Source organism: Equus caballus, chromosome 22 (assembly GCF_041296265.1).
Source record: "Equus caballus isolate H_3958 breed thoroughbred chromosome 22, TB-T2T, whole genome shotgun sequence".
Classification (NCBI taxonomy): domain Eukaryota; kingdom Metazoa; phylum Chordata; class Mammalia; order Perissodactyla; family Equidae; genus Equus; species Equus caballus.
The window spans coordinates 42402188-42414748 of record NC_091705.1 but is presented as its reverse complement, the minus strand read 5'-3'; the positions used below and the strand labels follow the sequence as shown (position 1 = coordinate 42414748).

Sequence of the window (12561 nt, the reverse complement as noted above, 5' to 3'; positions counted from 1 at the left end):
TAAGGACGTATCCCGAATCAGTTACTTTCTGTCCTGAGCAAAGAAAGGCAATGCTTTTTGGTCTTAAAAAGAACATTTTGCTTTTAACCTCGAGAGAGTCTGTTTATATTTGAAGCAAGAAAAGCACTTTTTGAATGAGGAAGGAAATAAAAGTTGATACATTGTATTTTGAAGCACTCGTGCCTTAGTTAGTGGGGTTTTAAATAACAGTGTTTTTCAAAAGTTGGGAATAAAGCGTCTCTTGTTGAAGTTAGAACCAGGAAAAAATTAGGTAGGCCCAGTTTTTTATTACATGGTTGTATATCGTGGCTGTCAATATATTTGTCTTAATAACAACTAACTGCACTGCCAAGTTGCTATAATAACCCTTCCTGTTATTTATTGAGCACTTATGATATGCCAGGCTCTGTGCTAAGCACTGTACATATATTATTTTCCTTAAGGAAAATGAGTATCACAGTAATCTGGCTTTAATGCATCCAGGGTCATGTCAAGAATTATGTTGTAAATATTACACACCAGCTGAAAATTCTTGACAGTTAAAATTGGGAGAAGATAATAAGGTTCATGTGTTTAGGCTCTTACTATCAGCATTCTTGCTGTTTATGTAAATTTTCACTCCAAGAACTGATTTTCAAATTTTCTTTCAAAAGTTTAAAAAATTGCCCTTCAAATGCCCACTTCTCTCAGTGCACCAGTTCAGGAGCCAACGAAATAGTTTTCTGTAGAATTCACAGGACGTCGTCACATGCATCCAGGCACCAAATCTTTGCTGAGTGTGACACTGCCAGGCACACTCGAGGCAAGGCCGCGGTGGTGGACGGGACCGAGTCCCTGTGGTCCAGGGAGAGAAGAGGTACAAAAACCCCACAGTTATTATGCAAGGTGCCAAGTGCTCTGCTGCGGGAGGCCGAGTGTTGGAGAGGATGTCCAGACAGAAGGAGAATTGGCTTAGCTGGCCCAGGGAACATTCCATCAGATATGTAAATCTGGAGCCGGAAAGTTACTTGTCTTGGGGCTATAAACTGGTCATCAATATTCATGAATATTTGAGAAACTATTTACTACTTGACTCTGAGTAAGGAAACCCTTGTTGAGTTCTCCTTATTGGTCATGGGCTCCTAAGGCTATTCTGAGGTGGTGATTTTTTTGCATAGTCACATGTTTTGTTTACATGGCCTTCCAAAGCCAGACCACTGCCTGAGTTAGAAAAAGACTGAGTCATTTATGGGAAGAGAACGGTGGACTGCGCTTACCCGTCTTTGGACAGGTGTCCCCTGACTCATCCAAACCTGCATCTTAATTAAGGAAACCAGTTCAGCATCTGATAACCGACCCTTGAACATATTTAACCATAAAACCCCCAGGCAGTCAATCCATTCCTAGTCTAAGGAAAGTGCAGGAAAGCTTTAGAGCTGTGCTTGGTCCACTTAGCCTTTATTGAAGACTCTAGGGACAGCACCTCGATGGGAGTGGAATGTGTTCCGAAATGAGATTTGATTCAGAAGTTGGGGACTCCTGTTGGCACCAGGGCAGGTGTCTAACATAGTCAAGCCCATGGGGAATATTTTGAAGTTATAGTAACCTCTAAGAAGACCCCAAAATTGTGACTTATCTTCCTTTCAGAATAAGTAAGTTAGCTCCCTGAGATTCACCAATGAAATTTGCATCTCCTTTAGTTAGACTACAAATTTCCGTTTTTACTTTTATCATTGGAATTTAAAATGTTGACTGCCCATTCTGCGCTATATGCATGTAAAACATGGGAAATTATGAAATAGCCATTCGTTTCTCCGTCAGTCTGTGAACTTGTGGATATTCAAATACATATATCTGCAAAGATTTTTAAGAAAAAACAGCCTTCTGATTGTTAAGGTTTCTCATCTGATCCCTGACTTCACAGTCTGTAATTGGGGGTAAAATCAATTGTTCTTTAAGTGCAAGGAGAGAATTCAGCGCTCAGAAAGTAACACGAATAAAACTTCTTGATCAATGGCTTTCTCGGTTGGAGTACCACATCATGCATAAATGGCTGTCAATGTATTGATTCAGAATTCTTAGGGTAAATTATGCCTCAAGCTCAGCCGTCTCAGCTGGCCCTCCCCTCCCACCCACACAAACCTTTCCCCCCAGTTTCATTTCATGCTTCTTACTGGATTGGAATTCCAACCACAAACCCACAGAGCTGTGAATTGGGAGAAAGATGCCACCATTTCATTCTGGGGAAAACACACAAATCTTCTGTGTTTTCAGAACGACAATCTTATTTTTGTGCCTTATAAAACTACATTCAGAGCATAGCATAATTAAAACAAGGCCAGAATTCATGAACAAATGAAGCATTTACTACACAGGCCAAAGAAAAGAGAAATTAGATGCCTGAAAGGTCTCACTGAGCCGTGATTCACACAAACCAACGTGCTGGCAGGGAGGAGATTTTTAGAAAATTTTTCTCTCCCCCAACAACTGAATCAGAGCTATAACATACGCATTTAAGAGAGTCATTGCCAAAAAAGTCATATAATGAAAATTTGACCTTTTTTGGTTTTAAAAAACACAATTTCTGTTGTCAACCAGTACTTCCATAAGTGTCGTTGTACAGGGAAGTGCTTAAAGTGTTGCCAAGCAGATTCATAAGATTTAAACAGGAATATTCCTTATCTTTTAAAAGTTTAATTAGGGGCCGGCCCCGTGGCCAAGTGGTTAAGTTCGCGTGCTCCGCTGCGGCGGCCCAGGGTTCGGATCCTGGGCGCGGACATGGCACTGCTCATCAGGTCACGTTGAGGCAGCGTCCCACATCGCACAACTAGGAGGACCCACAACTAAGATACACAACTATGTACGGGGGGGGTTGGGGAGATAAAGCAGGAAAAAAAAAAGATTGGCAACAGTTGTTAGCTCAGGTGCCAGTCTTAAAAAAAATAAATAAAAGTTTAATTAAATTCTGCAATTGTTATTTAAACACCAACCTTGTGCAAGGCATTTAAAAGCTGTATCATGGACCTAGTTCTTCACAGATCACGCGATCTATAAGAGCCATAATTCTTTTATGGGAGGTTGTGATAAATGCATTGATCCTCAAATTCGTTCAGGCTACAGATGTGAAGAAAAATACTCGGTGTTTTTGCTTCTTCCCTGGTTTTTCTCTCTTGAACACACTCCATTCAGGCTTTTGTCCTCCACAAAAGCTGTTCCTGTCAAAGTTGCCATGATGTCGCGCCTCCCCCACCCCTCACTGCAGCTGCCAAATCGCATACATCTCAGGCCTCATCCCGCTGGACTCGCCAGGCACATCTGACACAGCCGGCCGCCCCTTCCGTCTTGACACATCATCCCCACTGGGTTTCTAGGTCAACCCACCATCCTGGCCACTGTTCCTTAATCTCCTCTGTTGGAGCTTACCCTTTAAACGCTGGAGTTCCCCAGAGTTCAGTTTGTAGACATCTTTTCTAACTACACTTACTTCCTTGGAAATCTCCCCCAGTCTCAAGGGTTTAAATGTAGCTATCTGCTGACAAGTCCCAAATTTGTATCTCTAGCCTAGATCTACCCCTGAAGTCCAGACTTTTAAATATCCAGCTGCCTCTTCTACGTGTCTACTTGATGTTCGACATCTCTGTTGGAGTGTTCACTGAGCATCTCAGCCTCAAGATGTCCAAAACGGAACTCTTTATTCACACCTAACAACAATAACAACAACAGAATGCCTAATGTTTAATCCACAGGCTTGCCCAACTCACTTAATGGCAACTGCATCCTACCACTGCCATTTACTGGTAGAACTGATATTAAAGAACCGAGACCTCCAGAATCCTTTTCTCCATGTTATAAAGTAGAGAATTAAAGCATAAGCATTGCAGTCAAATAGCTTAAGTTTCAACTCTGCCTCTGTCACCTACTGGCTGTGTGACCTTGGACAAGTCACTTAACCTCTCTGAACCTCTGTTTCTTCATCTGTAAAATGGGGAGACTAATAGTATCGAGCACATTTTCACATTATTCATACTTGTGAGAATTAAATGAGATAATCCATGTAAAGTATTTTGCATGGGGATATTGCATTTTGAGAAAAAGAAAATTTAGCTATTATGAGTCTCATGGGTTTTCTCCCTGTGTATTACTCCACATTTTAGTCTTTGTACTCTTCTCGTCTGTAGTCCTCAACCAACACTTGCAGAGATAGCACAATAGAATCTAATTTGAAAGCTGCATAAGCAAAGGCGTAAGTCCTAATTTGTGGTAAAAAAAAAAAAAAAAAAGGTGGAGGAGTTGTAAAATTATTTTAGAAACAATGGCATTTAAATGCCCACGCCCGAGGGGGCTGGCCCCGTGGCCGAGTGGTTAAGTTCGCGCGCTCCGCTGCAGGCGGCCCAGTGTTTCGTTGATTCGAATCCTGGGCGCGGACATGGCACTGCTCATGAAACCACGCTGAGGCAGCATCCCACATGCCACAACTAGAAGGACCCACAACGAAGAATATACAACTATGTACTGGGGGGCTTTGGGGAGAAAAAGGAAAAAATAAAAAAATAAAAAAAATAAATGCCCACGCCCGCAAGCCCCAGTTTCTCAGTCTGACGCTCAGGGTCTCTGCCACTTTTCCTCTGCCTTTTTTCCAACTGCGTTTTCTGCTATTCCCCTAAGTTTCTCCGGTTAAGATGGTCGACAGGTGACCTGTGCAGACGCCATCTGCTTCCCAGTGTTTTCTCCGCCTGTATCTCTTTTTCTCTCTGTTTATCAAAAATTTACTTCACCTCCAAGTGCTGAGTTCTCCACGAAGCTGAGCAGATGTCCCCGCTCCTAAGGGGTTCTGACGACATGAATTGCTCTAGTATTTCTTCTTTGTACGCTGTATGTGAAGTCAAATTCTGTGATAAAATCACTTCGAAGGAATCTCATTGAAACATCGAAACTTACAAGAGAATTCCCATATCTTTACCATTTACCGATGAAAAATTTAAAGCTTTGGAGAAACCAAGCCACTTACTCCAAGTTACACGGATAAAGAAGAATTTCCCATCACAAAAGCCCGTACAGTTTATGCTCAACGTTATGCTTTTACCAATTATTTGAAACATGTGCAATGATGTTGCAACTATCTGAGATTGAATATTAATTTGAGGAAGTGCTATTTAAAAATGTTAATAAGAGTACAAAATTGGAAATACCAAGTTGATCTCAAATTAAACATTATAAAAATCACCTAATTCCAACCTTAGAAGGCCAAGTGAATGACGAAGTGTGTTTTTTACTTTGTTTTGTTTACCTTATGGCCACAAGGCCATGTCATTTCAACTAATGAAGAGAACTTATCCACCAGAAAGGCTGTCAGTATAAAGGGGAAATCCGTCTTAAATTATGCAAGCTTTGGAGTAAGCAAGATTTTCAGCTATAACACTGTAATATTTATGAATTGTGTACATTTCGCACAAAGAAACATTTGTAGGAAATGTTTACAGCAGCAGAGGTGATGTGAGGAGTCAGGAGCCTGAGCAACATGGGTATGAGTTCAGATTCTACCACTTACTAGATGTGTGATAGAGTCAAATAATAATAATTGCCTCGCTTTTTAATAACTCATTATTCCTAGGCTGTGTAGTAAGCATTTTGCATGCCTTGTCTGCTTTGACTCTTACAACAACACGAGCTAGATATTTTTATTGCCATTTAACAGATGAGGAAACTGGGGCCCAGAGAAGTTAAGTTACTTGCCCAAGCCCACGCAGCTAAATTAGTGGCAGAACCAGAATCAAGGTCTGGCAGTCACCAAAGCCTGTTACTGTCAGGCATTTCAAAACCTTGTGTTTTTATCCACGAAAGGGAGATGCTGCCTGCCCGAGGGGCAAGGGTAAGGACAGAAGATGTTATAGGCAGTCAGTAGTAGTCATAAAACAGTATATTTCCTAAATTGTCAGAAACTTAGAAATAAAGAATTATGAAATAGATCAGACGGTCCTCCAGCATAATGGAGTTTGAGTGATATATCACCTAAGGTACCTTTGGTTGCAAGTAAAAAAAGAAGTTTAGTTAATGAGGAGAAAGATACTATTTCTTGTACATAACAAGGATTCTAGAGGGCGGGAGGTGTGGTTTGGTTCAGCATTTTCACAGCCCCAGGATGCCTCAGTCTTTCTTCTCCAGCATCCTCCATGTATTGGTTTGGTTCACAGGCTTGGCCTTTTGTGGTTTTTGTTTTTGTTTTTGGGTTTTTTTTTTTGTGAGGAAGATTGTCCCTGAGCTAACATCTGTGCCAATCTTCCTCTATTTTATGTGGAACACCACCACAGCATGGCTTGACGAGCAGTGCTGGGTCCGTGCCCGGGATCCGAACCTGAGAACCCCCGGCTGCTGAAGTGGAGTGGGTGAACTTCATCACTATGCCATTGGGCTAGCCCCTGGGCTTTTGTGGTTTTCAGATAACTGTCAAGCTTCCCAGTATTGTATGTAGTCATAATGTCCTACCGAACGAAAGAGGAGTTTCCTAAGATTTACCCACAGGCAAAATTGAGTCACATATCTGTGTTGAGGTACAAGGGCACCTTGGAAAGTTTCTTCAGTAGAAAGCAGTCTCTGCCAGCAAGGATGATATGCCACAAATAGAAACCAGATACAGTCGTGTGTTGCTTAATGGCGGGGATGTGCTCTGAGAAATGCGCCCTTAAGCAATTTCGTTGTTGTGCGAACATCGAGTAAACTTACACAAGCTTAGGCGGTATAGCCTACTACACACCTAGGCTACACGGTACTGATCTCTGGGACCTCCGTCGTATATGCGGTGTGTCATTGGTTGAAACATCATTATGCAGTGCCAGACTGTACATTTTTTCTATCCAACTTTACATCAGGATCTCATTAAGTGAACGGAGCTACCGTATCCCCCTACGGTAACTTAGTTGAATGTACTCGTTGCACTAGCTTTCTAACTTGACTAAGACCGAAAGTAAGAAATAGATTGTACATCTTGACCTGATAAACATGCATATACGTGAAACATAGAATTCACAAAATAACGCTATTCTTACTGCATGGAACACCTGCTGCTATTTTCTATTCTATTTTGTTTGAAGTTTTTTAATGCTGATTTTGACCCACTAAATTCTTTTCCACTCCAGTAACACTGAAGTCTGAATAGCTCTGTTCTATATAATCACCCTTTTCATATCTGGAAACAATGATCTTGAGGGATGCGACTGTTTCTTATGCAAGGGGGTATTCCCAATGCCTGGCACATGGTGACATGCAGTAATGTGTGTTGGAGGAACCTGACAAGGATAAAGATGGTAAACATCGTGTTACGACTTTTCAAAGAATGTTAGAATATATTATCGCAATCTCATTATCAACCCCCCCAACACTACTTTAAATAGAAAATGATTTCAGAATATGAGTCCAGTATAGATGCTTTCCTTTAGATGAACTATGTAGACTCCTATATCTGTACCATTTACTTGGTATTTTTAACTCAGTCTTTCACGTGTTATGCTGTTAATCATGGTTGACATATCAATCGAATTGTGTTTTGCAATGAATTTGCAAAATCCATTTGAGTTAACTTTCCCCTCGGCATTCTCCAGTCTGATTCACTCCCTCTGAGGTTATAATTACGGCCCTCATTTATGGAGCGTTGACTAACTCCCAGAGAGGTGGGGAACTTGCATAACATCACAGGGCTGGACAGTGGCAGAGCTGGAGTTTGTCACCAGTGTCCACACGCTGAGTCACCGTGCCTATAAGTTCAAAAAGAGGGAGCACTTTGAACCTTTTGAAACATTTTGTATCTTTTAAAAACGTCTGAAGCTGGTACTTCCAGAACTGGCATTCTGTGGGACGTCAGTCCACGGAGATTGGCGTAGAAATAGGGCTCCACATATATAGTTTTAGAAAATGCTCCTTGCTTTATACCCTCTCCTGAAGATTCACGGTGAACGTCAGCCTACCGAAGCTTCTAGAAATCCTGCAGCAAACACACTCACTGCTCTTCATTTAACTGGGGGTTTCTCACATTGAGCTACCCACGTAGCTCCAGGCTGTCTAAGCAGTGGCCACATCCTCCAGTGGTTCTCCTAGCAAACGCTGGGCCAGGCATGGTGACCAAGGTTGAAAAATAGCCTCTTGTAGGAAACAGCAACCCACAGAGAGGTTTTCTTTGACATAGCAGGGTTTTAAATAAGATTTTCATTGACAATATTTCTAAACTGATAAAGTTGACGATATTTTAAAATTATGAGATTTCCATACAATTCCATATTTCAGACATTTCTGAAAAATGGGAAGTTTTGCACTATATTCCCAGGTGGGATGTGATTTGTTGCTGCCCCTCGCACGGGCATGCTCTCTTCAGTTCACCCAAGTCCCCACTCCTCCCTATTGTTCCAAGCAGTGCAACATGTCAGTCGTCCTTCATTACAACATGTGCATGGTTATTTACTTGTGCTAGAGTTGAGAGGAAATGAAAATGTTTCCATCACAAAATGATGGAAAGGATGCTGTATATCCTTTATAGCACTTATGACAATTTGTAGCTACTTAGGTGACCATCTGCTTAATAAACTGTAAATCCAGCCTGACAGTCAATTTGTTGGCAGGTGTTGAACAATGAATAGGAGGCATGAATACTTTCATTTATTCATTCAACAAACATCCGAGTGCTTTCTTTGTGCCAGGAATGATTTTAGGGTGGATGGAATGATGTCCCTCATGGCAGCTCCCATTCTAGTGGAGAGACCAACAATAAACAAGAAAATAAACAAACAAACATTTCCAGTGTCTAAAAAGGACTACAAATGAAACAGTTTCGAGATAGAAACTAGTGTGGAGAGGAGGCTGATGATTAGAATTGGGTAGGGGGTAGGGTCAGGAAGGAATTTGGCCTAGTCTAAAAATTCAGGAAAAATGATGCGACTGTTCTGTTTTTTTCTTTTTCTGCACAAGGCCAAACCATTCTTAGAAAGTCTGCAGCCTAATTTTGGCAGCATTCAAAAGAGTTTTCTCACTGTTGGGAAGTGTTTGTTAAGCATTTGACAAACATGGTCTAGGCTATGAGTTGTTAGCTTTTGTATTTTGAAGTAGTTTTTTTTTTTTTTTTTTTTTTTGCTGAGGAAGATTGGCCCTGAGCTAACATCTGTGCCAATCTTCCTCTGTTTGGTATATGGGATGCCACCACAGCATGGCTTGATGTGCAGTGTGTATGTCCGTGCCTGGGATCCAAACCAGTGAACCCCCGGCTGCTGAAGTAGAGTGCGTGAACGTACATAGTGGACTTTATTTAAAAGTATGCCATCTCATGTGTCCTTAGGAATATCCCCAAAGAAATGACTGCTGCCAAAAAAAAGAAGCAAGAAAAGAACATTTTATTGCTTAATTCTCTATCCACATTTCACTTGCCATTGGAATTCAAGTTGACAAATTCCCTTACCCCTCAAGTAGAGGACTTGCCCAGAGACAAAATGGAAAATCCTTATTTATAGAAAGCAAGTGTGAATTGCTTTCTTTGATAGATTTCTCTCCCCCCTCCCCCTATGACTGCCATGAGCAACTGGTTTATTTAGTCTTGTAAATATAACCTCTCTGCCTTAGTCAATACTGTGGATTAATGAGGCCCTACCCTGTAAAGGTACTCTCTTAGACTTCTGCTGCCAAGATATGACACGAGCTTTTAATATTCTGAGGTTATGTCCACAGAGTATTAAAACAGGTGGCGATCTAATGATTTATAATAAAGAGCATCATACTGGATAACTGGTCCAGCTTAGCTCGATTCAGTGGGTATAAACCACTAAAATGAACAATATTGCCTCTCTTCTTTCAAAAAGAGGAGGAAAATAGGTAAGTGGAGTGTTTTTAGACCTGTGTCATGCAATAAATTCCCCTCTTAGAAAACATGCCAAAAGACAACGGAAATCTAGATTTCATGTTTCAATATTTTTATGTTATTTTATTGGCCTCTGAAGTCTGATAATTTCTCTATCAACTCCTGGATCGCTAGGAAGCTTGTTTCGACCATGGCACTTTGGCGGTACACAATCTTAAAGTCTTAAAACGCTCATGCTTTTTGAATGAGTAATTCGACATCTAGGAATTTATTAAGAAAATGAGCAAAATTTTATCCACAAAGCTTTTTTAAAAAAAACTCCGGCATTGTCTATGAAAGAAAAGTTGGGAAGATGTAAAAGATCCAATTGGAGGGCTCTTATAGTGATTATGGTATACCCTCATGCTGGACATTATAGACCAGGATGACATCGAAACGGAATTATCGACATGTGAAGACAGTGAGAATATAATGTTAATTCAGAAGAGTAGGTTTCAGAATAGTATATACAGAATGATCCCTTTTGGGTAAAAATGATGTCTGGCTGCCTGTCCACACATATTCATTCTTTCACCCAAAGAGAGGTATGGAATGAAAAATTGCAAATTGTTAGTAGTAGTTTCTTTCGGTAATGAGATAATGGGTGCATTTTATAATTTTACTCTTTGCTCATCTATATTTTCTCTTTTTTTTTTATAAAAGGAGCAACTATAGCAAACGCCTAGCTAAGTAAAAGAAAGAAACTACTACAATCTAGGTAGTTTCCTGCTTCCTCCACTAGACTGCGCTATGAGACTCCAGGCCCCCTGAGTTGTAGGAGAAATTGCAACCGGCTGCTGGTAACAGCTTCAACAGGAGCTGATTTCTCATTTACAACAATTCCCCAACCATGCAATCCAGAGCTAGCGTGGCAACATCTTGTTCAGAAACAGCACTGTCTTTTAAAGTACGCTTATAGCCAGTGTGTAGTAATCTCCAGAAGGAGATCGGAAAGGGAAATTTGGTGGTGGATGGGCAGGTTTTGAAGCCCTTTCGTAATAGGCATAAGATTCTTATGTTGTGCTGTTGGGCTCATTCCCTGTTTTCACCCTAGGGTTAAAAGATGAGAATGCGTCTTTATCAGTTGATGTAAACTGGGCAGGAAGAGTAGGAAAAATAAAAATACAAATTGGCTACAGGGATACATCCTCATTAGGTGGCTTTGAGCTCTGTGGTGAAACAAAGTAGAAAGAAAAAAATCCCAATCTGTTTAGGAAATTCTAAAGTCCCGCAAAACAGTTTTAGTAGGCTTTGGTTTGGAGATCCTTTCTGCTCGTTTATTAATTTTCTTTCCCTTCTGGGCAAATTGGAAGATAAATTCTATCTTCAAGAATTATCCAAATCCCATTTTTCTTCCTAAATCTGACAATGGCTCTGTGCAGGTGATGGTGCTCTCAGAGGAAGAAAAGGGAAGACTAATGGATGGTCTGGAGACCATTGTTGCCGAGCACATGATGCCCTTCGTGCTGTTGGGCCATCCAGGGGGAGAGGAAGCAGCTCTTCCTTTTATCGCTGGCAGCACGTGGCTCAAATTTCTAACAGATGGAAAGGAGTGGAGTAATGGGTTTCTGGACCGTTCAACGGTTTTCAGACAAATTTTCCTGTGTTAAACTGTACGTTACGCACTGGCTCTTGGTACAAAGATTCAAAATGAAACCAGCACTGTCAATGGGGAAATCTACATGAGCTAGACATTCTTCACAAATTGTTCCACAGGAGACTTTTTTAGTCTTGATCATTCTGCCCTAAATTATATTTTCACCTTGACAATGAAGACCTTGCTTAAAGGAGGCTGAAATCCAGTTGACTATTGACAGTTGAAGGGCGGTGCCAGAAGTTCCATATGGGTTTTGTTAGAGACAATCAAATTATGATGAGGCGGCATTATTTTTCAACATGACAAATTGTGATCACTTAACTAGTGTTCCTGTCTGTTTGCCCTTTGAAGCCAACAGAAAGGGAAAAAATAGAGGCTTCTGCACAGACGAAAACAAGCTGATACCGTGAACACCTGTTTGCTTAAAAGAAGTTTCCAGATATTTCCTGGAGAACATTTGTGCTTCTGCCTAAAATTGCTGTTTGCTGAGAATGATCTGGAGGCCTGATGAGAATAGCAAAGATATATTTATAGTTAAAGACAAAGAGCCTACAAATAACCCAATACTTAAGGCATAGGCCTCAAACTGGTGGCCTTGGGCTGGATCATCTTCCAAACTGTGCTTAGTCTGGCCCCCCAGGTGTTTTTTAAAATTTGAAATTATTCACCCACATTTTTCTTTAATTTTAATTTTTAACAGATAATACATGCATATGGCTCAAAAAAAGAAATTATAAAATGGTATACTAGTCTACCAATGCCACCTCCAATGGATAATTAGTGTTTGTATTTTGAAATGTGTCCTTCTAGGGTTTCTTTGAACATACACAAGCAAATACAAGCATAAATTCTTATTCCTTCTTTTTCACCCAAAGGTAGTATACATTCTGTTCTATTTCGTGCTCTTTTTCAGTTAACACTACTTTCTATATCTGTACAGCTTCCTCACTTGTAACACTTGCATCATTTTCCCTTGAATGGATGGACCATGGTGTATTTAACCAGGACCCTATTAAGGACATTTGGCTGGTTTCCAAACATTTGCTATTATCTCACTGCAGTGAATAACTTCGTGGATTTGTTATTTCACACATGTGTGAATTGAGGTCTAGCA

General features: G+C 40.7%; 1 protein-coding gene across 6 annotated transcripts in view; it reads left to right on the top strand.

The window, feature by feature from the left end:
- BCAS1 (brain enriched myelin associated protein 1) overlaps positions 1–12561 on the top strand; it is a 105728-nt gene that overhangs the window by 36319 nt on the left and 56848 nt on the right. The gene's annotated exons all lie outside the window — the stretch shown is intronic.